This window comes from Phacochoerus africanus, chromosome 11, assembly GCF_016906955.1.
Source record: "Phacochoerus africanus isolate WHEZ1 chromosome 11, ROS_Pafr_v1, whole genome shotgun sequence".
NCBI classification, from domain to species: domain Eukaryota; kingdom Metazoa; phylum Chordata; class Mammalia; order Artiodactyla; family Suidae; genus Phacochoerus; species Phacochoerus africanus.
In genome coordinates, this window is record NC_062554.1 from 49914350 (window position 1) to 49940525 (window position 26176).

The window sequence follows — 26176 nt, forward strand, 5'->3', positions numbered from 1 at the left end:
ACTTGGGTAATTGATTGGTCATATAATAATGATGTAAAAGCTTTTGAGGAACTGCTAGACTGTTTTCTAAAGTGGCTGCCTCATTTTATATTCCCATGAGCAATGTATGAGGGTTCCAATTTCTTGACATTCTTACCAATACTTGTTATCATTATTTTTATTATAACCATCCTGTGGGTGTGAAGTGGTATCTCATTGTGGGTTTTTGGGGTTTTTTGGCTGTGCCCATGGCATGCAGGTTCCTGGGCCAGGGATTGAAACCAAGCCATAGCCATAATCAAAGCCAAGCAGTGACACACCAGATCCTTAGCATACTGAACCTAGAGGGGATTCCTCATTGTGGTGTGTTTTTGGTTTTGTTTTGTTTTTGCCTTTCGTCCTTTTAGGGCCACACCTGCAGCATGTGGAGGTTCCCAGGCTAGGGGTCCAATCGGAGCTATAGCTGCTGGCCTATGCCAGAGCCACAGCAACGCAGGATCCAAGCCACATCTGTGACCTACACCACAGCTCACGGCAATGCTGGATCCTTAACCCATTGAGCAAGGCCAGGGATCGAACCTGAAATTTCATGGTTCCTAGTTGGATTCGTTTCTGCTGCGCCATGATGGGAACTCCTTATTGTGGTTTTGGTTTGTATTTCCCCAAATGGCTTATGATGTTGAGTAACTTCTAATGTAATTATTGACCATTTGTACATATTCTTTGGAGATAATGTCTATTCAGTGTCTGCTCATTTTAAAATTGTTTCCTTTTTTATTATTGAGTTGTAAGAACTCTTTATATATTCTAGATGCAAGTCCCTTATCAGACATATGATTTATAAAAATGTTCTCCAGTTCTTTGGGTTGTCTTTTTACTCTCTTGAGAGTGTTTTTTGAAACACAACAATTTTTAATTTTTGTGATGTCTGCTTAGGGTTTTATGTTTGTTTGTTTTTTGCTTGTGCTTTTGGTGTCATGTCTAAGAAACCATTGCCTAATCCAGGGTCACAAAGATTTATGCCATGTTTTCTTCTGAGTTTTAAAGTTTTACCTCTTACATTTATTCCTTTGATCCTCATAGTCTATATTTAAAAAGTAAATTGCATCATAGTTAAGACTCAGAGACTCCCTCCTCACTCAAATTTCATCTTAAAATCAAAATTAGGAGAAAAAGAGTTTAACAGAGTCCCTCTTTACGAGTGACCCAATGTTGCAGTTTTACAAGACAAAGATGGACAGGACACTTCCAGCTACTTTATTATTATTTTAGTGTGTTCAAACATGGAAATTTGGGTGACAGCCTGATTGTTCTGCAGGAGGTTTGAGGTGGTGAAAAGTATAGGAGGCTGCTTTTGGTCTCCATCTGAACCTACCACCTGCCCTTCTCGCTGCTGTCCTGTCCTTCCTCTGGAAAGAACCTTTGACCTGGGAGTCTTTCATGAGTTGACTCTTGGTCCCCTCCTTTCCTGTGGTTGCTTGCACATGCTAGTGCAACCTCACCTTGACCCCTAATGCCTCATACCTCCCTGTCCACCCCACCTCTCTCCTCATTCTGTGACTCAAGGCAGCCTGGTTTTCACAGAGCCTTTTTATGTATCAGGATAATGATCTGCTTCTTCCCGCATGAGCCCCCCCTCCCCCCTCCCTCCTCCTCTGCCTGCTTTCCTTGGAACTAATTCATACATACCTCAGGATGCTTCTTTTTAGTTTTTTTCTTTTCCTATAGATAGAACTTATGAGGTTTCCATGGAAACTCCTGGCCAGAGGTAGGGAACTTTTGAACAGGGGTGAGATGATCGAGCTTTGCTCATTTCACTGGGGCTTTGGGAGTGTATCCCTGAGTCCGCTCCCCACTCCCTCCCCAGCTCTTCCCTGGGCAGCTCTTGCATCTGATTTTGTATCATGCTCTAGGAGCCTGGAGCCTTGTGTCTCAGCACTGAGCAGATGGTGGTGACAATGGCCCTGAAAGTTGCAGCTCTAGGAGGAGACTGCTGCTGGGTGGTTGTCTGCCAGCTTCAGAAAAACTTGAGTCTGGTGTGTTTCACGGGAAAATGGCAGGTTCGTAGCGACAGTCCAAGTTCTCCCTATAGTGTCATGAGGCAAGTTCTGGTTAGAAGAGTTGGGTCCCAAATCACCCCCATAGTATTCATGTTACTGGACAGAGATGAAAGGACCTTCTGAAGGTATCACAGCCATACCTGTGCCTCTGGATGGCACCGTATTTAATCCAACACTTCAACTAACTTATCCAGGTGCCTTTCATGGGGACGAAGCTCTTCTTGGTATCCTAAGGGGGGCTGGGGTTTTGAGGATGACACCTGGGTTGATCAGACCTTTAGCTGTGATTAAGAATCTAGTCCCAGGAGTTCCTGCTGTAGCACAGTGGGTTAAGAATTCAGCTGCAGCAGCTCAGGTCACTGTGGAAGTGTGGGTTCAATCCCTGGCCTGGTGCAGTGGGTTAAAGCATCTGGCATTGCCACAGTTGCAGCATAGGTGGCAGCTGCACCTGGGATTCAGTCCTTGGCCTGAGAACTTCCATATGACTTGGGCGTGGCCATAAGAAAGTTAAATAAATAAAAATAAATAAATAAATAAATCTAGTCCCAAAGGAGGGCGAATAAATTAGGAGTTTGGGATTAACATATATATATATACTACTCTATATAAAATAACCAACATTATAGAGCACAGGGAACTATACCCAATATTTTGTAACAACCAATAAGGGAAAAGCATCTGAAAAAGAATATATATATATGTATTTATATATATGTAACTAAATCACTTTGTTGTATACTTAAAACTAACACAACACTGTAAATCAACTGTACTCCAATTTTTTAAAAAAAATAATCTAGTCTCATATAATAGGGATTTTTTTTTAATGAGGTATTTTGAATGAGAACCATTTAGGTCAATCCTCAGTATCCACTGTCCCCTGGAGATCTAGGGCAGATCTGGATGGATGTGTGGCCTGTGGCCTGTGGTGGGGCTTCCTCCTTGGTATTAGGTAACCCTTGCCTAGAGAGTGTCCACAGTGCTTCCCTCTAAAAATCTCCTTCTGGAGTTCCCTGGTGGCTCAGTGGGTTAAGGATCTGGTGTTGTCACTGCTGTGGCTCAGATCACTGCTGTGACACAGGTTCAATCCCCCAAGGAACTTTGGCAGGTGCAGCCAAAAGATAAAATAAAATAAAATAAAATTTCTGACTGCCTCAGAGATGCACATCCCAGCTTTAGTTAGACCCAAGTTTGAGAGCTGTGGAAAACCTGGACCAATCCTTGAGTAGATTATCCTGGCTCTAACCAGGCACTTATACCCCTGAGACTTGGAGCCATTCCTTTTAGTGTCCTAGGCCAAGCCCAGGGTGGGAAGGTATTGAGATTTTTGCATACCAGGGCGTTATATGAATGCCATGTCTTAGGCATCCACAGAACCCCCAATGTTTTGGACCTGGAAGATCTTCTGGAGTCCAGCGGTTCTAACATGTGGCTTCCGTGGGTTAAACATGTCTTAAAGGTCCTCAGAGGGCTGCGGCGTGACACATAGCCTCCAAAAAAACCATGCCTGCACTGAGCACTCCCTGTGGACCAGACACATAAACTTAGCCACCATCTCTCGGGACGATGCTATTTTTTTTTTTTTTAAATAATAAAAAGCGACCCTCCATACTTGGAAAAAAAAAATGGCAAACCAATGATTTCATGTAAACCTGTTATTTTACAAATGAAGCAAAGAGGGACTCAGCGAGAAGACTGAGTTGGTGACTGGCTTGAAGTCACAAGGTAGACGGGAGGCTTGGGGCAGGGGCAGAGTCAGTGTTGGACCCGCTGCTGTGCCCACCTGCCCTGTGGGAGGTGAAGTCCCCACTGCAAAGTACCCTCCTCTGACCAACGCTTGGCAAGCTGAGCCAGGGCCTGAGAAAGAAACTGCACATTAAAAGTAAAACTTGGGGAGTTCCCGTCATGGCTCAGTGGCTAACAAATCCAACTAGGAACCATGAGGTTGCAGGTTCGATCCCTGGCCTTACTCGGTGAGTTAAGGATCCAGCGTGGCCATGAGCTGTGGTGTGGGTTGCAGATGCGGCTCGGATCCTGTGTTGCTGTGGCTCTGGCGAAGGCCAGTGGCTACAGCTCCGATTAGACCCCTAGTCTGGAAACCTCTACATGCCGAGAGTGCGGCCCTAGAAAAGGCAAAAAGACGAAAAAAAAAAAGTAAAACTTGGGTGGTTTCACCTTCCCGGAATAAGTGAATGACATCAATAAAGAAACTAAGGGTGCTTTTTGGGGGGATGGAGTGAGGAGAAAGAGAGGGGTGGACAAAGAAGCAGCAATTCTGAGGGCATTCAGTTTTTCATTATCCTTTTGGAAAGCAAATTAATATTTTAAATTAAGTTTCCATCTCAGAGTATGAATCATAAGAGAAAGATTGGCTAGCCTCTCTTTCAAGACCCGAACTGGGAAGAGCTTTGAATTTGTATCTGATTGTATCTTCAGATCTGGTGCTTTTCTCTCCACTTCTGACCCTGTGTCAGTCAAATCCAGGATTTGTTTCTTTAGGGGATTTTCAGAGGAGTTCAGAATACTAAAGTTCATGATTAAGCATCATTGGTTCTTAAATTATTTGGGGTATGAGGTTTAAACTGATATTGGACTCCAGGGTTCAGCTTACATTGTGAAAAATGCCTCAATTTTTCTGTCCTAAAGAACTTACAGTTGGTTGGTATCCGTATATGAGTGTGGGAAATGCTTGCATGTGGAGTGACTTCCTTATCTATTGTGAGGAAGCACCCAGGAATGTATGTGACCATGTGGCTTGTCGGGCCTTGGCAGGACACAGATGGTGCCCTTGAACAGGGTAATGGGGGAGAGTTTAATAAAGAGATTCAGTTCAGGGAAATCAGCGGAGGATAATGAAGTACCCAGAAGGTTGCACTTGCTGTAGGAGAGGGCTTCCTGACCGGAACTGGGGCCTTTGGTACAAGGATGCAATCAATCAGTGGTGAAATGGCAAGGAGGAGGCTTGAGTCCAATCCTTGTCCCCACTCCTCTGTTCCCCTGTCTCCAGCCATTGCCTCCTTGGCAGGACCCAGTCAGAAGCCAGAAGGCAAGGGAGCAGGCTTCCAAAGTCACAGAGCAAGATGCTGAGACAGAGAGAGTATATCTGGAGGAAAAATGGAAAATATCCAACCCTTGGCCAGAATCCAGCGTGAAGACGGCCTTCTGAGAACACTGAGGTGTTTGCCCAGCCCTACGTGGATTTGCCCTTAAGAGTGTTTTGACTTCAGAATCTCTCTTCTTTTTCACTCTCTTCTGTTTCTTTCCTCCTAAGGCAGGGAGGAACCTTATTTCCAAAGTGTAGCATCTTGAAGGTACATGAGCTCTAGAGCTCAATAATAGAAACTTGACATCCCAGCTCTACTACTTATTAAATGTGGGCTTTCAGCAAGTTACTCAACTTTCTGTTCTAGTTTCCTCATCTGTAAAAGGTAGGTAATATTGAACTTTCATGGTTGATTTGTGATTTAAAGACTGCTTATCTCAGGAGTTCCCACTGTGGCTCAGCAGTAATGAACCCAGCTAGTATCCATGAGTATGAGTGTTCGATCCCTGGTCTTGATCAGTGAGTTGGGGATCTGGCGTTGCCGTGAGCTGTGGTGTAGGTTGAAGACTTGGCTGGACCCCGTGTTGCTGTGGCTGGGGTGTAGGCCAGCAGCTGTAGCTCCAGTTTGACCCCTAGCCTGGGGACTTCCATATGCCACCCATGCGGCCCTAGAAAAGCAAAAAAGCAAAAAAAAAAAAAAAAAAAACAAACCAAAACCTGCCTATCTCTATGTGTATCAATATCTATATCTCTCGGAATAGCATTTTGGCTCATGCTAAGTGTCCAATAAATCCTGGCTATTTTTCTCATAAATCTTCTGCCTGTGCTCTTTGGGTAATGAATTATTTCCTAAATCTTCCATCTCTTGCTCGTTAGTGCTTCTTTCCTCTTTATAAATAGTCTCACAAAGAATCTCCACATTAATACTGCTCTAATCTGCCATAGTCTGGCTATTATTCTCACCTCTGTTTGGATTTTCTTTAAAAATTGGCTTACACTCATTTCCCCCAAGTCCTTCACTGCCCCTTGACTTAACTCCTTGCATACTGGTTTGTGTCCTGCCATTGTGCCAAAAATTATCTCAGACCTTTCTCATTAATGCCCAGATACCAAATCCAATGGCCTCTTTCTTGATCTCACAGTACAGCACCTGACATGCCCGGTCCCAAATTTTGTCTTGAAGTCCACTCCATCTCTGGTTTCTGTGCTGGTGTACTTTCTTGATTTCCTGTTGGCCTGAGAAAAGTGTGCCTAAGATATTTTCTTCCCTATTCACTTCTCTTTTCTTCTTCACCCACAAAATATAAATGTCATTATCTGATTGTTTCTTCCTGTTGCTTCTCCTGTAAATTTCAGAGGATGGGAACCTTGTGCATCCTGTTTATTGCATTATTCCCTTCGCCTTAACTCAGTGTCCCAATGCTTGATAATAGCAAGTGTTCAACAAACACTAGTTGAATGGAGAGTGGATTGTAGTATTTCTCCTGTGTTTCTTTCTTAGCCTTCTTCTCAACTATATGCCCCCCAAATAAATGTTTCCGACCTCTTTTTTTGAACCCTAGATCAGAGGTCAGCAAACTTTTTCTTCAAGGACTTGATAGTAAATGTTTCAGGCTTTGAGGCCACTGGTCTCTGTCACAGGCACTCAGCTCTGCTGCTGTAGAGCAGAAGCAGCCACAGACAGCAAAGTCACAGGCGTGGCTGTGTCCCAGTAACACTTTATTTCCAAAAGCACGTTGCTTCTGGGCCACGACTTGCAGACCCTTTGACTTGCTCATGTTTCAAGTCAGTGGACATGGTCCCATGATTGACCTAATGGCACCTCAGATTCAGTTTGTCTGATCTGAAGCTATTTGTGTCTCGTCATACTCTGAAAAGCCTCTCCACTTGTGTGAGACCAGTTTGTATTATCTCTACTCCTCTAGTCAGCCAGGATAGAGACCCAAGTTAGCTTCCTCTTTACCCGTTCCTTCCCTGAGCTCATCAGTGACCAAGTTCTGACCTTTCATTTCTCCATTTCTTCTCATGCAGTCAGTGGTGTTGCTCAAGCTCTCACCAACTTTATCTTGATTATTGCATTGCTGTGTTGTTCTTGAGCAGGTCTGGCTGAACCATTCCACTCACCCCTCTCACAGTTTTCCCCACTTGCCATGGCCTACTGGGTGCAGTGTCAATGCTTGTTTTTTTTTTTTTTAAGGGCCATAGCCACAGCATATGGAAGTTCCTAGGCTAGGAGTCAAATCGGAGCCATAGCCGCTGGCCTGTGCCGCAGCTGCAGCAACACCAGATCTGAGCCATGTCTGCAACTTACACCACAGCTCACAGCAATGCTGGATCCTTAACCCACTGAGCCAGGCCAGGGATCAAACCTGCGTCCTCACAGATGCTAGTCAGATTCATTTCTGCTGAGCCATTGTTAATTCTTTAACAAAGTTTCCAGCTTCTTTATGCTCCTCTTGGCTTTCATTCGTTTCTCATCTCTTGTCATCCTGGAAGACCCTTCTGTCTCTGCTGCCCATGAAGATCTTCATGCGTCAGGACAGAGTTCAAATCCTACTTACTTGGAAGCCCTCCCCAGCCTCCCAGGCCTGAGTGAATCGCATGTCGTGCTGCTCCCATCCTGCCTTGTGAGGTGTTGGTTGGTTGTTTATACCTCTCAACCCCCCTCCTTAGTTTGGTCTCTGTGCTGCTGTACTTTCTTAGTTTTCTGGTGGCTTATCTCAATATTCCTGCCCAGGATTTGGATTTTTTTCTTTTTTCTTTTTAGGGCCACACCCGAGGCACATGGAGGTTCCCAGGCTAGGGGTCAAATCGGAGCTACAGCCACAGCAGTATGGGATCCGAGCCTCACCTGTGACCTATACCACAGCTCACAGCAATGCCAGATATTTAACCCACTGAGCAAGGCCAGGGATTGAACCTGCATCCTCATGGATCCTAGTCGGGTTCCTTAACGACAGAGCTATGAAGGGAGCTCTGGTGTTGCAAGCTTCTTGAGGGCAGGGCTATTCGTCCTCAGAGATTCAAATTTAATTCAATATCATCCTCTTGAACACAGAGATATTGTTTGTTGAACTAAATTACATATGTAGCCAAGAAACCCTTTACTGGGGTCATGGAATGAGTCCCATTGGTTGGTGACTGTATCACTTTTGTACTGGTCCACATGCAATTACACTTCCTCCTGCACCTGCCTCTTTTGGTTCCTTCCTGGGATTCACTGTTAAGCTCTGTAGTGGGGCCAACACTGTTTCAGTTTCTTGGCCCTCCTCTGTCAGGAAGCTATCTTGGAATATCATAAAATTATATGGGCTTTGACATTTGACAGACCTGAGCTGGAATTCTAGTTTTGGACCCAATATTAGAATTCTAGTTTCTAAACTAACTGTTGACCTTGAGCAGGTCATTAAAGTCCTCTGCATCTAACTGTTCCCATCTGTTAAGTGCAATCCTAATACTAACTTTATAGGGTTGTTATGAAGATTAAAGTAGATTTTATATACGTATTTTCACTGTCTCTATCTGCCTTGCCTCTGTCATATTTTTCCTCTATTATTTCTAAAGAGTTTCAGACTCATTTGTTGGGGTGACTCCTAGCATTCTATGCAGGAGACTCCTTTATGGAACCCCAGGATCTCCTATCCCAAAGGGAATCCCTCTCTTTCTGCTTTGAAGGCACTCAATTTCCTCTAACTCCAGATTCTTGAAATTTACCTTGAATGGGACTCACAATGTACTTCTGTCTTAAAACACAGAAAACTGCCGGTGTCTCCTGGCCTCAATGGATGAGAAGTAGCAGCAGCTAGTCAGAGCATGCCCACTGGGTGAACCCCTTTCATTGGCTCCAAGATGTTTTGCAGATCTTTTAACCCTCTGGGCTCATCCGTGCAGAGGTGGTAACATCAGCACCTGTCTTAGGTTTGTGCGAAGGAGGCAGGAAAGGAAGCCTACTCTGTTTTGTGTGCCTTGAAGGAGCAAGGAGCACGCCACGCATTGCTGAGCACCTGTTGGACCAAGGTGGTGACCGTTTGTTAAGTGCTCAGAGGGCCTTTGGGCAGAGCTGTTTTGAGTTTGGGTTCCTTTCAGGAGGCAGGTGGGATGAGAGAGTCAGAGGTGGCCAGACAACACAATCTCTGTGCCTCCCCCAAAGAATTATAGGTCACCCCTGTGCATGTGAAGCTGTCATGTACCAAGATGCTGGCATTTTAAGAAGCATCTTCTGGTTTCATGAGTAATGGCTGGATGCGAAGTGTCCCCAGGAAGATTTTTCAGAAAAGGACTAATTTGGCAGAATCCTCTGGTGGAGTCACGGCTCGCAGCGGCTTGCCACGCACTTCAGAAAGGCAGTGTGTTTGCTGACACTCAGGCCTACACACACGCACGCAAGGCCCAGTGTTTATCATCACAGACAGACTGTATTTGGAAGGAAAGGAGGAACCCAAAAATCCCTAAAGTCACTGAACTGGTATTCTTGGTGTGGCAAGTTAAAGACAGTCCTTTCAGGGAGCCTGGGCCCTTGTGCCAAGGTGAACGGGTTTTGAAGTCTTCTTAAGGACAGAGCACTGATGCCAGCTCCTGCTCTCCACCAACAGTTCCACAGAGGAAGGGATGAAACGAAGTCCTTGACTTCTTGGATTCAGGCTCTAGCATACCCACAGTTCTCAGAGTTTGGTTTTCTGGCCCTCTGTCTGCACACAAACAAGCTATTAGCCTACTCACAGCTCCAGGGTACCCTGTGTGACCTAGTGCCATAGACTGAATATATGCACCTGCCCCCACAGTTCATACTTTAAAACCTAATCCCTGGGGTAATGGTGTTTGGAGGTGGGACATTTGGGAGGAGATTAGGTCATGAAGGCAAAGCCATCATGCATGGGATTAGCGCCCTTATAAAAAAGACCCCAGAGTTTGGGCTGGAAATGCTATGTAATTGGGTTGTGATGATCATTGTATAACTCTAATAAAATTCATTGAGTAATTAAAAAAAAAAAGACCCCAGAGAGCTCCCTTGTCCCTTCTACCTTGTGAAGGGACAAGGGATCAGTGGGCATCTTGACCTTGGACTTCTCAGCCTCCAGAACCATGAGAAATAAATTTCTATTGTTGATAAGCCACCAGTCTCTGGTAGTTTTGTCATAGCAACATGAGTGGATTAAAACAGATGGGTGGCCGGACTGGGGCCCATTGAAATATCCTTCTAAGATGAAGGATGGGTTGTTGCATGAGGGCCCTCCTCCAACAAGAAAGAGGCATGAGGCTTAGTGGGACTCTTTGGATTTTAGAGGCAACATATTCTTCATTGGGGTGTATTGCTCTGGCCCATTTACCAAGTCACCTGAAAAGCTGCTAGTTTGGACTGGGGCCCAGAATGAGAGAAAGTTCTACAGCAGGTCCAGGCTGTTGTGCAGGCTGCTCTTGCACCCAGACTGCATGACCCAGCAGATCCAGTGATGCCTAACAAGGAGGTTGTTTGAGCCTTTGGCAGGTTCCTATAGGTGGATTGCGGCACAGGTCTTTGGGATTTTGGAGCAAGGTGGTGCCATCCTCTACAGGTAACTATTCTCCTTTTAAGAAACAGCTTTTCACCTTCTTCTTGGCCATAATAGAGATTATACTTGTCCATGGCCCACCAAGTTACCCTGAGACCCGAGCTGGTCATCACAAACTGGGTGTTATCTGACCCACCAAGACATAAAGTTGGGCATGCGTGGTCATTCTCCATCATCAGATGGAAGTGAAATATATGTGATTGGGCCAGAACAGGCCCTAAAGCACAAGTATGTTATATAAAGTGGCCCAAGTGCCTATGATCCCCATTCCTGCTAGACTGAATTCGCTCCCCAATCCTGCACCTGTGGCCCCACGTAGTGATCCCTGTGATCAGTTGACAGAGGAAGAGGAGACTCAGGCCCAGTTTACACCTGGTTCTCCCATCTACAACCTGGAGAACGAGGAAAGCTGGTGGTGTAGTTCGGTCCTCTTCTGAAGGCATGAGAACCATGGGAGCTGATGCTATAACTCCAGGTCCAAGTCCAAAGGCCTGAGACTCAGGAGCACCAGGGTCCAAGGGCAGTTAAAGGTGGCTGTCCCAGCACGAGGAGAGAGCAGATGCACCCTCTTCTGTTTTTTGTTCTATTCAGACCATTCCCCAACTGGATGATGCCCATCCACATTCAAGAGGGTGATCTTTATTTCTGTCTACTAATGCAAACGCTCTTCTCTTCCAGGAGCACCCTCACAGAAAACACCCAGGAAGATGTTTTACCAGTTATTTGGGCATCACGTAGCCCAGTCAAGTTGACACATAAATTAGCCATCACATGCTACATTTTTTTTCTTTGAAATAACCAAACTCACAAATGCAGATTATACATGATAACAAAAAAAAAAAAAAAAACAACCCATGGTTTACATGGAAAGGGGGAAAAATAGAATTGTTACAGTGGAGAAACCTGATGAACACTCCCTCAATCAGGTGATCAAGGTCGGCATCAGCAGTAGGAATAAGTCGTGTCAATAGTCTGTCTTCTTGATCTGTTAAGAGTGGTGCCTTTCTTCTGTAGTCTTCCCCAAACCCATAACCACCAGTCCAATCATGAGAAGAATATCAATAAAAGAGCCTAGATGAGAGACATTCAACAAGTTGCCTGACCCGTATTCCTCAAATCAAAGCTATTAAAAATAAGGAGTATCTGAAGTTCCTGCTGTGGCTTAGTGGAAACGAATCTGACCAGGAACCATGAGGTTGTGGGTTCGATCCCTGGCCTTGTTCAGTGGATCGAGAATCCTGTGTTGCTGTGGCTGTGGCATAGGTGGGCAGCTGGAGCTCCAATTAGAACCCTAGCCTGGGAACCTTCATATGCCACGGGTGTAGCCCTAAAAAGCAAAATAAATAAATAAATAAATAAAAATAAAAGTAAGGAATATCTAAGGAGAAGTGAAAAAAAAAAAATGCAATATGGTGTCCTGGATGGAATCCTGGAATGGAAAAGGGACACTGAATAAAAACTAAGAAAACCTGAATGAAGCATGGGTTTTAGTTCATAATAATACATCTCGGAGTTCCTGCTGTGGTGCAACAGGATTGGCGGCATCTCTGGAGTGCTGGGATGTAGGTTTGCTATCTGCCTGGCACAGTGGGTTAAGGATCCAGCATTGCTGAAGCTGCAGCTTATCAACTATGGCTCGGATCTGATCCCAGGCTCCTGGCCCAGAAACTCCATATGCTGCAGGGTGGCCAAAAAAAAAATGGAAAAAAAGTCAATATTGGTTCAGAAATTGTGACAAATGCACCCTATGGATGTAAGCAGTTAATAATGGGGGGTAGTGATATGGAGTTTCTAAGAACTCTGTGTGTATTAGCTTTACAACTTTTCTGTAAATGTAAAACTATTCTAAAGTTTTAAAAATGTATTTGAAAAATAGCTATGCTCCAATCAGTTCATTAAGATAAATGAGGCCTGGGAATTCCCTTTGTAGCTCAGCAGTAACTAACCCAATTGGGATCCATGAGGACACGGGTTCTATCTCTGGCCTTGCTCAGTGGGTTAAGGATCTGGCGTTTCAGTGAGCTGTTGTGTAAGTCACAGATGCACCTCGGATCTGGCATTGCTGTGGCTGTGGTGTAGGCCAGCAGCTGTAGCTCCGATTCAACCCCTAGCTTGGGTTCCATGTGCCTTGGGGTGCGGCCCTAAAAAGCAAAAAAAAAAAAAAAAAGTAAATAAGTCAAATGTTTTTTAATATTTATCTTTTTACACAAAGCCACTTTATTTAAAGTATTAGACGACATCCAATTCTGTACAAATTAATATCGATTTGCCCTGGTGAGGTGGAAGGAGCCCCTACCCTCATTGTTTGTACCCTTTTGGCCCCTGCCTCCCCGCCCTCCTGCCTCTGAGGTGCCCCAGGAAGGCAGCACCCCTATGGCTCTGTCTGCTCTCCTTGGATCCTCCCCCCCCTTAATACCTCCCGATCCCTGAACACCTCTAGAAGTGAGTACCCCCACCCAAAAGATAGCTTTTTATGACTTTTTGCCTGCTATGACGCTGAACATTTTTAAATTTTTATTTTATTTTGTTTGTTTATTTTTTTGTCTTTATAGGGCTGCACCTGTGGCATATGGAGGTTCCCAGGCTAGGGGTCTAATCGGAGCTGCAGCTGCCAGCTTATATCACAGCTGCAGGAACGCAGGATCCAAGCTGCATCTTCGACCTGCACCACAGCTCATGGCAATGCCAGATCCTTAACCCACTCAGGGAGACCAGGGATCGAACCTGCGTCCTCATGGATACTAGTGGGGTTCATTACTACTGAGCCACAACAGGAACTCCATGACCATTTGTTAACATGGGGTCAAATCCGTTTACAATGTCTATCTATTGGCTTTAGTTCCATACAGAATTTATGTCAAATAGTTTTTCCCTAGTGATTTTTCTATTTTCGAAGACAGATGCTTCCCATCACTCCCCCCCACCACCACCACCACTACCACCCACTCATTTCTTGTACAGGATAGATATTCCCTGGCCCTTCAACTGGTAGTTAGTGACAGAGTGGCCAATGTTCTTTGACCCCATATAGGCCAGTCTCTTGACCGCTTTGTGTGACTCCATCTGTAAACTCCTTTCTGACTTCACATCCTTCCTCATCTCATTTAGTTCTGTAAGCTTTTCGTCCGCTTCTTTCTTCCCAGTTTCACTGCCCTTTTATTGAACCTACCTTACAACCTGGCCTTTCTCAGGGTGGATATTTCCCATTTCCCCTCCTCCACTTTCCTCAAACCCATGGTCCCACCACTTGCCCCACTTTATCTCAGGGGATGAAGTCTTAGCACTACTTTAAAAACAAAACAGCAGTCACGAAATGAGGAATCCTTCAGCTTCTTCCCAGAATACCGAGGAACTTACCTGCAGCTCTGCTCATCCTCTCCCCCTGCCCTCTCAAGGTTCCCGGCTCTCATCTCAGGATAATTCCATCAGTGTTTCAGCTCTCATCCCCTCCTGTTTTGTCAGACCTTTTTTCCTACCGTCCCTTATCTTTCTGGCCTTTTGTTCCTGCACTGAAATTGTTCTTGTCAAGATTACCGAAGTTCTTCTTGGCACCTTGATTTTACTTAATTAATTCTCTCATCAAATACAAAGCACCTATGAGGTACCAGACACTGTACATACTGTGCCGTGTGGATTCACCAGGGAAAGAGGCAGATGGAATCAGTGTGTGTATGTGGGGCCGGGGGCGATGAGATTATAAATAAAGGAGCAAGTGCATTTGTGAAATGTTATGAGATGAGTGATAAATGCTGAGAGGAGAAATGAACCCGGGGTGAGACAGAATCAGGAGGAGGTGGCATCTGAGCCGAGATCTGAATGAAGTGAGAGGTTCTATCTGAGGGAAGAGCATGTCAACTACTGGGAACAGCAAAGACAGTGAATGACCATGAATGGCTCAAAGTTAGGAAAGAGTGCAGGATATTTGAAAACAACCAGAAGACCCATATGGTCAAGCTAGAATGAGTTACAAGGGCAGGAGATTGGAAGAAATGCCACACCACATGCCTTTGACCTTGGAAACACATTTTTGTTTTAATTTTCAGATTCTTTTCCTACTTCCCTTGCTACTCCTGCTCAGCCCCTTGCAGATCCTCTTCTGCCTGTCCTTTATGTCTTCGTGCTTGGGAAGATGCTATTGTAAGCCACCCTTTCTTTCTGGACAACCTATCTCTTGAACAGGGCACAGAGCACTTACTAAAGATAAGCTATGAGTCCCATATCCACTCTGTCAACTCTTCTCAGACCAAACTCTACTTTTTCTATAGATCAAATATGATCTGACTCTATAAATATAGCCGAAATTTGTGTCTTAGTTATGGCTCCAGCCCTAATGCCCAGTACAGTGCCTGGATGATTGTGGAATAAATTCAGTAGAAGAAAGGCAGATTCAGGCCTTGACAACCAATTCACATGACTGACCGATAGTGAACGTTACTTTTACCACACTCCTAATGTTCCTAAGAATGAATTTTCAGACCTTCACAGGCTGTCTATGAGTCTGTTACATTTTGTCTTGTTACTCTTGGTTCATTGTTATTAAGCATTTTGCTTCAGCAGTGTGATCACTCTCCCTCCAAGGTTTATGTCATCTTTGATTTTGACAAGAATGCCTCCTTTTGTATTTTTTTTAATTATTAGAGTATAGTTGGTTTACAGTGTTGTGTCGATTTCTGCTGTACAGCGTAGTGACTCAGTCATGTGTACATATACATGTGGGTATATACATATACACATTCTTTTTTCTTTTTTGGTCACCTGCGGCACATGGAGTTCCTGGCTTAGGGATCAGATCTGAGCCACAGCCTTGAATCAAGCTGCAGCTGCAGCAATGCTTGGATCCTCAACCCACCGTGCTGGGTTGGTGATTGAACTTATGTCCCAGTGCTCCCAGGCCACCGATCCTGTTGCACTACAGCAGGAGCTCCACATTCTTTTTCTCATACTGTCTTCCATCATGGTCTATCCCAAGAGAGTGGATAGAGTTCCCTGTGCTATACTGTAGGATATTGTTTATCCATTTGCGATGTAGCAGTTTGCGTCTACCAACTCCAAACTCCCCGTCCATCCCACTCCTCCCCCCACCTTGGCAACCCCAAGTCTGTTCTCTACGTCTGTGAGTCTGTTTCTGTTTTGTATAGGTTCATTTGTGCCAAATTTTAGATTCCACATATAAGTGATATCACATGGTATTTGGGTCTTTTCAATTCAGTCATTGATAACTCTGTTGAACGGGATGAGGTTAAGGACATGGAGGCCCCTCCAGGTAATTGGATAATTTCTTAACCCTGCTGAATGGCTAATAAGTGTGCTCTTAGAATAATGGAATCATTTAATTTGGATGCAGGAAGGGACACTGAAAGTCATTGGTCAGGCCTGCTTATTTTGCAGATGAGGAAACCAAGGCTCTTTTATATATTAAGTAATTTCAACAACATCACATGGTTAATTGAGGGAGCACCTGGGAGGAGGCCTCAAATGCCGGTCACTATAGGTTTCCATATGCAATTCCATATGCAATTTTATCCTTCCCTTTTCATTTCTATGATCTACCATTTGTTACTGCATAACAAATTACTCAAATCCCAGTAGGTTAAAACAGTGACAAACATTTTTTATCTCACAGTTTCTGTGTGTCGGGAATTCAGGAGAAGCTGGCAGGATGGTTTGGATGAGGTGCTCTCCTGAGATTGTGTTTAGATGGCAGCTGGAGCCCCAGTCATCTGAAGTGTTGGCTGGGGCTGGAGGGTTTAGCTCCACGGTGGCTCACACAGTGGGCTGCAAATTTGCATAGGAGACAGCAGATTGTAGTTCCTCTTCTCATGAATCTTTTAGGGGCTGTTTGAGGGTCTTCACAGCATGACAGCTGGCTTCTCCCAAACCATGTGATCCAAGGAAGAGAGAGCAGGGAGGAAGCCACGGTGTCTTTTATGAGTTGGCCTCAGAAGTCACACTCTATTGGAGTTCCTGTTGTGGCTCAGTGGTAACAAATCTGACTAGTATCCGTGAGGACATAGGTTCGATCCTTGGCCCTGCTCAGTGGGTTAAGGAACCAGTGTTGCTATCGCTAATGGCTATGGCGTAGGCTGGCAGCTGGAGCTCAGGTTCGACCCCTAGCCTGGAAACTTCTATATGCTACAGATGTGGCCCTTAAAAAAAAAAATCTAAAAAAAAGTCACATCTATAATATCCTATTGGTTATACAGATCAACCCTCTTCAGGTAGAAAGGCAGGGCTCGCTGGGGCTAGCTCAGAGGCTACCTTCCACATTTGGCCAGCACCTCAGTTGAGGCTCTTTTCACTTTTGCCCAGAATAAAACAATAGCCTCTGAATGCTCTTCCCATCTCTGTCTAATTTTCTTTCCCGGTTGATCCTAAATCCCATAGAACTGCCTGATGCGTCTTGGTAAAATACAGTTCTGATAATATCATCCTTATTTAGGAGTTCCTGTCATGGCTCAGTGGTTAACAAATCCGATTGGGAACCCTGAGGTTGCGGGTTCGATCCCTGGCCTTGCTCAGTGGGTTAAGGACCTGGCGTTGCCGTGAGCTGTGGTGTAGTTCGCAGACGCGGCTCGGATCCCGAGTTGCTGTGGCTCTGGTGCAGGCCAGCGGCTACAGCTCCGATTCGACCCCTAGCCTGGGATCCTCCATATGCCGTGGGAGCGGCCCTAGAAATGGCAAAAAGACAAAAAAAAAAAAGAATATATATATATATACATATCATCCTTATTCAACCCCTTTGCTCTGTTTTTAAAAAGGTCTAAAGGTTTCCTGTTGCTAAGATGATCATATGATTCATTATCCAAGCCATAACACTTTTGAGAGCGAAACAGTGTTCTTAGTAATTATGCACAAACCAGAGTTGTAAATGTCTCTCATCTTGAGAAAACCAGGACTTGCTGTCATCCTATTGCCTCCCAATTAGGGATAAGGACATTATCCTGTCCCTTGTTTTCATCCTGGCAACAGCTTTCTCTTTCATCCTTTTCTCTCTTACTATCAGTGTTGAGCTTCCTTCTGCTCTATCCAGTGATACTGTTTTGTCTGTTTCCCGAACATAGTCAGGCTCTCACACATTTCTGCTCTTTGTATGTGCCATTCCCTCCACACGGAACTGCCTCTCCACTTCCATACCTCATGACTGCAACCTCTTTGCAAAGCTGCACCCGCAGCCTCCTCCCAACACACTCCGGTCTTTCATCTCAGAAACTCCATAGTAATTTTTTTTAACCTCTCCCATCCTTCCTTTCTTCCCACCCGTCTTCTTTTCTCCTCCTCTTCTCTTCCCATATAATGAGTGAGTACCTTATGTGTATTCACTGTACTGTTCTAATTACTTCCATGCACTTAACATAACTTTTCCTTGTAGTTTTTTGTGTACCTGTCCTTTCAGTTAGCAAAATCTCAATAAAGGTTGCATGGACCATTGAACATTGGAGGTCCTTAATAAATTTTAGTTTAATGAAATCAAACAGGTTCTGGAAAAAAAAAAGTTTATGGACAAATCATCTTGATTTTCATATGAAAGAAAGAATTTTCTATTAAAAGTGTTTTTTTTTTTTTCCAGCTGAAACACAAAGTTGAGTAGTAAAATTTTGGAAATGTATAGAGGGAAACAGTGGACCCTTCCTTCCTTTGCAGTTTTCAGATACACCTGCCCACTTTGGGATACCAAAAGATGTCTGAACTCATTTTTCAAGGAAGGAGTTAATTTGTTTATTTATTCCTTTTCCCAATTTGCCTGCTCAGAAGGAAAAGGAAATATCAGAGCTTCCCTGGGTGAAGTGTGGGTTTAACTTATCCATGAAGTCAGATACGATCAAGTAGTGATTTTCAACCTTGGCTACGCATTAGAAGCAAATGAAGAGTGTCTAGAAATCTCAAAGTCCAGACCAAATACATCAAACCAAGTAAATAAGAATCTCTGTTGGGGAGACCAAGGCACCATTGCTTTTCAAAGCCCTTCAGGTGGTTCCAGTGAGTAGCCAAGGGTGAGAACACCTGTGCTCAACCAAAGTGCCCCGGGGTGTTTGTGTGTGTGTGTGTGTGTGTTGTAGAGACTCGAGTTGCTTATGACCTTGGGTAAGTTTCTCTCTCTTTGCTGACTGTCACCCATCGGTGAAATCGGGTTTTCCATTCAGATGTTTTTCTGTCCTGCTGAACTATTGAGAGAATCGAATGAAGTATTAGAGGGAAAGAGGACAGCTAGAGATAAAGACTCTGAGAATCCTGTAACCCCAATAGACTCTGGCTGCTGTCTCAGTAGTAATGGCTTGGTCATTCTTTTGGAAAATGGGGCTGGACTGGTGAATGTGTCTCTCCTCTTTGCCACTCCATCCTCCTCCCTTTACTTGCTGTCCTTTCGTGGAAAAGTCTGTTTGCTGGCTCCCCTTTATTCATCCCCTTTTCCTGGAGCTTCAAGGTGCTATATCATGTGTCCCATGGCTCCGCTGTCCCCTGGGATGTGATGGAGAGACTGCTTGTCCTTGACCCCAGCAGTGCTACTCCATTGTCTGCAGGAACATCTCAGTGCCTGGAGACAAGGACTTTGCTTCAGAGGATGTCTACCCAGTGTTCTGGTAGAGTATTTTGTGCATTTTGTTCTTCTTTGGATAGAGAGGAAAAAACAGAATTTACTCATTATCTGGCATTGGGGGATAATAACATCTACTGTTTATTAAATATTTTGTGTAAGCCAGGATCTTTTTTGCATTATCTCGTTTCATATTCATGCCAGTCCAGTGAGCATGGCACTGTTGTTATCCCCGTTTGACAGAGGAACAAGCAGAGATGTAGACAGGCAGAGCGACTTCCCTGGGGTGCCTGAATAAGGGAAGGAGCTAGTACTTGAACCCAGGAAGCTGGAAAACAGAATTTTTTTTTTTTTAACAGACAATGTGTCAAGCACTGTTGAAACAATTTACCTCTGTGACAGCCATTAGAAATAGAGTCTCTTATCTAGATTTTATAGATGAAGAAAGGTGGGCACTGTGAGGTTAAGTAACTTGTCCACAGTCGCACAGATGAGAGAAAATTGACAATCATTTGAAGGAGGACCAATTAAGCTTAGTCCCTGATGGCACAGGAGTTTCTTTCTTCCCCTGCCCAAGAAGTTAAAGTAAGAGAAACAGAAGACATCTGGCCATTCTGATGTGGCCAGAGGTGTCCCAGCAGGTCCTGACAAGGGTGTGTTGCTTTCCGATTCCAGAGGCTGTATGTGTCCACTCAGAACTTCATCCTGAGAAGTTCCCGTCGTGGCCCAGTGGTAATGACTAGTATCCATGAGGACTCAGTTCGATCCCTGGCCTCGTTCAGTGGGTTAAGGATCCAGCGTTGCCATGAGCTGCAGTGTAGGTCATAGACGTGGCTTGGATCCTGCATTGCTGTGGCTGTGTAGTGTAGGCCTGACACAGCAGCTCCAATCTGACTCATAGCCTTGGAACTTCCATATGCCGTGGGTGTGGCCCTAAAATGCAAAAAAAAAAAAAAAAAAACGAAAAAACTTCATCCTTAGAGTAACCCAGGGGCAGGTGGGGTCATCAGCCCTGTGCGGAGCTCATACCCTTTACCACCGGGCTCTCCTGCCTCCCACCGTGTTGGCTTATCCTAGAGGCTTCCTCATACAAAGTGGCTCCAATGGACACAGTGAGTGGTGCCCTGAGGTTTCCTCCCCCTGGAGACCAGAAGTCCCAAGAACAGGAAGTCCCCAGGGTAATTTGATGAGCATGGCTTCTGATGAGAATGGCTTGGAGTGGAAGTCTGGTTGAGAGCTTAATGGGGAGGAGGAAGAGTGGACTGAGTAGGCAGCATGTCCAGTGGGGACATGTCACACTGCAGAGAGCCAGAGGAAGGCTTGTGAGGCTACGCTTTCCGCAACACGCCAGCCGGTAGTGTCTCCAAGTGGCCATGCTGTTGTATTCCCTTTTGGAAGGAGAAATCTACCTTCTGGTTTACTTCTGACCATATTAGAGGCATCCTCATAATCAGATAGATAATGATGATGATGATTATAATAATAATAAAATATTCGTATTGAGTACTTACTCTGTGCTAGATTCTACACTATGAACGCTGATGAGTTCTTATTTGATTGTCACAATGACAAGTCAGGAACTATTATTATCTCCACTTAGTCAATGAGGAAAGTGAGATGAGAGGAGTTAGCTAAGTTTCCCAGTGTCCCAGCCAGGAAGTGGCAGTCAAGACTCGAAGTCAAGTCTCCTCGGCTCTGCAGCCAGAATAGCCTTGGCCTTTCTGCCTTCCTACCTCTTGCTGCTTGGTGGTCCCACAACCAACCTCATCATTGCCATCCCTGTTACTTTCCAGACCCCAATCTTCCAGCCCTGTCAGGAATTAAAGATGATTTTTCTACTTTCTCATTAAAAATAACAACAAAAACAAACATTGGAGTTCCCACCGTGGCACAGTGGGTTAAGAATTCAACTGCAGGAGTTCCCGTTGTGGCTCAGTGGTTAGCAAATCTGCCTAGGAACCATGAGGTTGCGGGTTTGATCCCTGGCCTTGCTCAGTGGGTTAAGGATCCGGCATTGCCGTGAGTTGTGGTGTAGGTCGCAGACGCTGCTCAGATCCCGTGTTGCTGTGACTCTGGCATAGGCTGGTGGCTACAACTCTGATTAGACCCCTAGCCTGGGAACCTCTGTATGCCGTGGGAGTGGCCCTAGAAAAGACAAAAAGACAAAAAAAATATAAATAAATAAAATAAAAATCAAATCTCTCATTTTAAAAATGAGAGAAAGGAAAAAAAAATGAGGTAGGAGTTCCTATTGTGGCTTAGTGGTTAACGAACCTGACTAGTATCCATGAGGACTCATATTCAATCCCTGGCCTCGCTCAGTGGGTTAAGGATCTGGTGTTGCCATGAGCTGTGGTATAGGTCACAGACACAGCTCAGATCCCATGCTCCTGTGACTGTGGTGTAGGCTGGTGGCTGTAGCTCCAATTAGACCCCTAGCTTGGGAACTTCCATTTGCTGTGGGTGTGGCCTTAAAAAAAAAAAAAAAAGACAATAAAATAAAATGAGGTAATTGAGAGCCAGAGAGGTTTAGTAACTGACTTAACATCACACAACACATTAGTGGCCGAGCTGAGTAGTGCTTTCCTGCCTCCCAGTTCATTCTAAACTTCCCCTTTCACAAGAAGAACCCAGGACCTGGAGCGCTAGGCTCAAAAGCAGCCTGAGAACATCTGAAAGGGCCAACAAATATTCAGAGCATTGTCCGGCTCCCCTCCTGGCTCACTGCCTTCACTGCTCAGCTCCGGAGCCAGATTGAGACACCCTGGGAAGAGCTGGGGGCAGCCTGTGGTTTGTGTGCTGCTTCTGAAAGGGGGTGAGTTGCCAACCCTGGAAATTCCTCCTGGTGTCAGGGAGTCGTGGGAATGTGCCCAGGTTGCTATGGGGAGGCTTTCCGCCCTGGCTGCCACAAAGCACCCCCCTGCCAAATCCTGTCTTGCTGATTCTCAGTGGGGAAAGTGGGAAGTCAGAGTAGAAAGTTCCAGCCTGTCAGAAGGGAAGGAGCTGAGAGGCCATCTCCCCACCATGTTGACAACCTTAGCTTTGAAACAGATAGAGAGGGAGGATATTTGGTAGAGGGGGTCTAGGTCGGGAAGAGATGGGGGAGAAAATGATCAAACGGGGTCAGGAGAACTGCGTGAACCTATGTGTGTGTGTTGGGGGAGGGCCGGCAGCCTGCCTGGCTCCCGAAGGCGGCTCAGCACTCCATGTGTTCACACCTACTTATGTAGCCGATGACCTCAGACCCACTCCTTGTCCTGCCTGTCCTCTTCCCTGCCCTTCTTCTTCCTGCTGCCCCCTCCCACAGCCCCCCTCCTCCGAGGCTTGGGGTAGAGTGACGCAGCAGAGATAAGGTCCTGCTCTTTTACTTAAGGAGGCACGTCCCTGCTAACTTGTGGGTTAGAGAGCCAGTCAAGGACAAGGCCAAGGCTGCTGCCCATGGCCCTGGTCTGTGTCCTGAAGACACTGTTGTGGTTACTTACCCTGGCTGGAGAGGAGGGCTGCTTGGACTGTATTCTTGGAAGTGAAGTGAAACTCAACAATGGGAAATACTGCCTGTCCTGACTCATAAAACTAGGATCTTCGGGGAAAGTGGTCCCAAGAAGCCCATCACTCTAGTTCTTTTTCTTGGAAGAAGATTCTGGAGGATTTCAACTTGCGAGGGCATAGTAGACAAGATGGAATGCTTTAAAAATTTCCAGTTGTGTAATTCATTTAGTGAGTTGTGATCAGAATATTATAAAAAATGAAATAGACAATAGACACTAGACCAGGGCACCTTACATGGAGAAGGTGAGTGTTTCACAAAACCCTTTTTAGTGTTGTGTGGTGTGTTGGATCACAGTGTACTTCTCACTGCAAGTCACAGCCCCAAACTTTGTGCATCGCTGCTCTTTTAGAGAGCATCAGGAGTGAAGAAGTGGATTCACTGTAGGGTCTGCCATGAAATTGCTCTGTGACCTGTAACAAGTGGTTAAACCTCTCTGACCTTCATTTTCTTCATCTGTGAAGTGAACGAATGAAACCAAATGATGAGATAAATTATATATATATATATACATAATTTTTTTTTTAATGGTTGCACCATGGCATGTGAAAGTTCCCAGGCCAGGGATTGAATCCAAGTTGCAGCTGCAGCCTATGTGTCACCACTGTAGCAACATCAAATCCTTTAACCAACTGTGCTGGGTCGGGGAACCAACCCACGCCTCTGCATCGACTTGAGCCACTGCAGTTGGATTATTACCCTCCCTCACCAAAGTGGGAACTCCAGATTCTCTAATTTTTAAGATAAATGAGAATTCAACCTATTTTTAAAAGGTCTCAAAAAAAGGAGATGACACCCTCTCCAATAAGCAATAATTTCCGTTAAAAAGCACGTCTGCCTCTTTAGGCTTAGCTCTTCATTCATTCATTTACCAACAGTGTATTGAATAGTGTCGACACAGTGTCAGATACTGTTCTAGGTCCCAGCGAGCCAACAAGCAGATGAAACACAAAAATCCCTGCATATGAGGGACTTCTTTAGAACCCTCTCCTGAAGTTTGTTTTTATTTACCATACATTTAAAACAAAACAAAACTGCAAATCTTCTGTAGGCTGGAGAGGATAGTTACTATTTTTCCAGTAATTGGTTTGGATCCTCAGTTTCTCTTTTTGTGAAGTGGGAATGCAGTAATGGAATGCTAGCAATTCAAGGTCTGAAAAGGCTTCTGATGGTATTTCATGCTCAGAAGGGTGACCTGACCTGATAATCTCAAATAGGTAGGAATCTGAATGTTCCAGACTGGAAATTACTATTTTCCTTGAATGTTTTTTTCTAGGAGCTCTTGAAACCACAAACCATTCACTGAAAGGCAGTTCACTTTAAAAGTTCAGTTTCAGGAGTTCCTGTTGTGGTACAGCGGAAACAAATCCGACTTGTATCCATGAGGATGAGGGTTCAATCCCTGGCCTCACTCAGTGGGTTAAGGCTCCGGCATTGCTGAGATCTGTGGTGTCGGCCTGTAGTTGTAGCTCTGTTTTGACCCCTAGCAGCCCTAAAAAAAAAAGTTCAGTTTCAGCTCCTTGACGTATTCATCTGCTCTCAGTATAGAGATGAGAAGCTCCTTCGAGGACTTTGGGATTGGAGTGGCATCTTTCTGGCTTCAGGCCGAGGACTCTATTGTTTGGAGCAGGGGCTGGGTAAAATGCAGCCTGCATATTCTGGCTACTAGGGTGCTTGAATTCTGTGTTAGGAGTGCTAGGGGACTTTGGAATCTAAAATCATCCTGACCGCCAGGAGGCAGTAAGAACTTGTTTTTTCCACACCACTAATGCTTGCCATTCCTGTCTACTTAGAGCCTGCAGTTTTTAACAGCCTAGTAAAATGACCTTTTCAAAGCAAGTAGGATCAAGTCAGAGGGACTGGACGCCACGGCTGTAAGCAGTTAGTAGACAGACACTCATCTTTCTCACCTCCCAAAAGTAAATGTATTGGTCCATTCATTGATTCAAAAGATACCTATTGAATCCATTCATGTACAAAGTCCTGAGTTAGACTCTGCAAATCCAACCTTCATTAAAGCAATGCCTCTGCTATCAAGGACCGCACCGTCTAGTTCGTTCGTTTCTTTCTTTCTTTCGTTCTTTCTTTCTTTCGTTCTTTCTTTCTCTCTCTCTTTCTTTCTCTTTCTCTTTCTCTTTTGTCTTTTTAGGGCTGCACCCTTGGCATATGGAGGTTCTCAAGCCAGGGGTCAAATTGGAGCTGTAGTTGCTGGCCTACACCACAGCCACAGCAATGCCAGATCTGAGTCGCTTCTGTGACCTATACCACAGCTCATGGCAACACTGGATCCTTAACTCACTGAGCAAGGCCAGGGATCAAACCTGCATCATCGTGGATACCAGTCAGGTTCGTTTACCACTAAGCTATGATGGGAACTCTTTTTTTTTTTTTTTTTTTGTCTTTTGAAGGTTTTTCAATAGACAGCAGACAAAGAGTTTTTTTGCCCCATGGTGGTTCCACATGGTCCCGAATCCAAGGTTACAAGGTTATTTTCCTCTTTTTTTTTTTTTTCTCCATGATTTGACAATACTTTATTATATATGTCTGTATCCAGGACAAGGTTGTTTTCCTAGAGTAAGGTGAAGGTTCTAGGCCTTAGGATCATAATCTTGACAATTTCAAATGAGAGAATATAGATCTCTGTGAATGAGATTTAGGAAAATGGCCTCAATGCCTTTGGTGATGTAGTTTAACTTTGGAGCATCAGCTGGAACTGAGTATAGCCTCATTGTGAGTTCCAAGCCAGGAATCATTGTTTTATTGTGTAAACTTGTAAACTGATCAATCTTTCTGGACCTAACTTTTCCCAGCTGCTCTAAGAATAGAAAATTAAGTGACATGGAAGAGAATATTATGTGGCATTACAACAATGTGGAAACCCAGTGGGGATTTTGCTAGCCTCTTTGCTACGTGTTTACAGTTGGTTGTTTGTTTGCATAGCTAGTGGTTCCTTTTGCCATCTCTCTCTCTCTCATTCTTCCAAGTTTTGTTGAAGTACAGTTGATTTACAATGTTGCGATAACTTCTGCTGTACAACAAAGTGATTCATTTATACACATACACATCCATTCTTTTTCTGATTCCTTTCCCATAGAGATCATCACAAAATATTGGGTGGGTAGAGTTCCCCGTGCTATACAGCAGGTCCCTGTTTCCTTGCCGCCTCTCTTATTTGGTGTAGTTGCAGGGTTATGTTAAACTATTGTGTTAGAATCAAGATGTCAGGAGTTCCCGTCGTGGCACAGTGGTTAACGAATCCGACTAGGAACCATGAGGTTGCGGGTTCGGTCCCTGCCCTTGCTCAGTGGGTTAACGATCCGGCGTTGCCGTGAGCTGTGGTGTAGGTTGCAGACTTGGCTCGGATCCCGAGTGGCTGTGGCTCTGGCGTAGGCCGGTGGCTACAGCTCCGATTCAACCCCTAGCCTGGGAATCTCCATATGCCGCGGGAGCGGCCCGAGAAATAGC

The 26176-nt window shown here is 44.9% G+C and overlaps 1 protein-coding gene across 1 annotated transcript in view; it reads left to right on the plus strand.

Annotated features, from left to right (window-relative positions):
• The first annotated feature begins 21749 nt into the window (after positions 1–21749).
• GRAMD1B (GRAM domain containing 1B) overlaps positions 21750–26176 on the plus strand; it is a 197759-nt gene continuing 193332 nt past the window's right edge. Inside the window, exon 1 of the mRNA XM_047754196.1 lies at positions 21750–21979. The gene's annotated coding sequence lies outside the window, so the exon portion shown is untranslated. The remainder of the gene's footprint in view (positions 21980–26176) is intronic.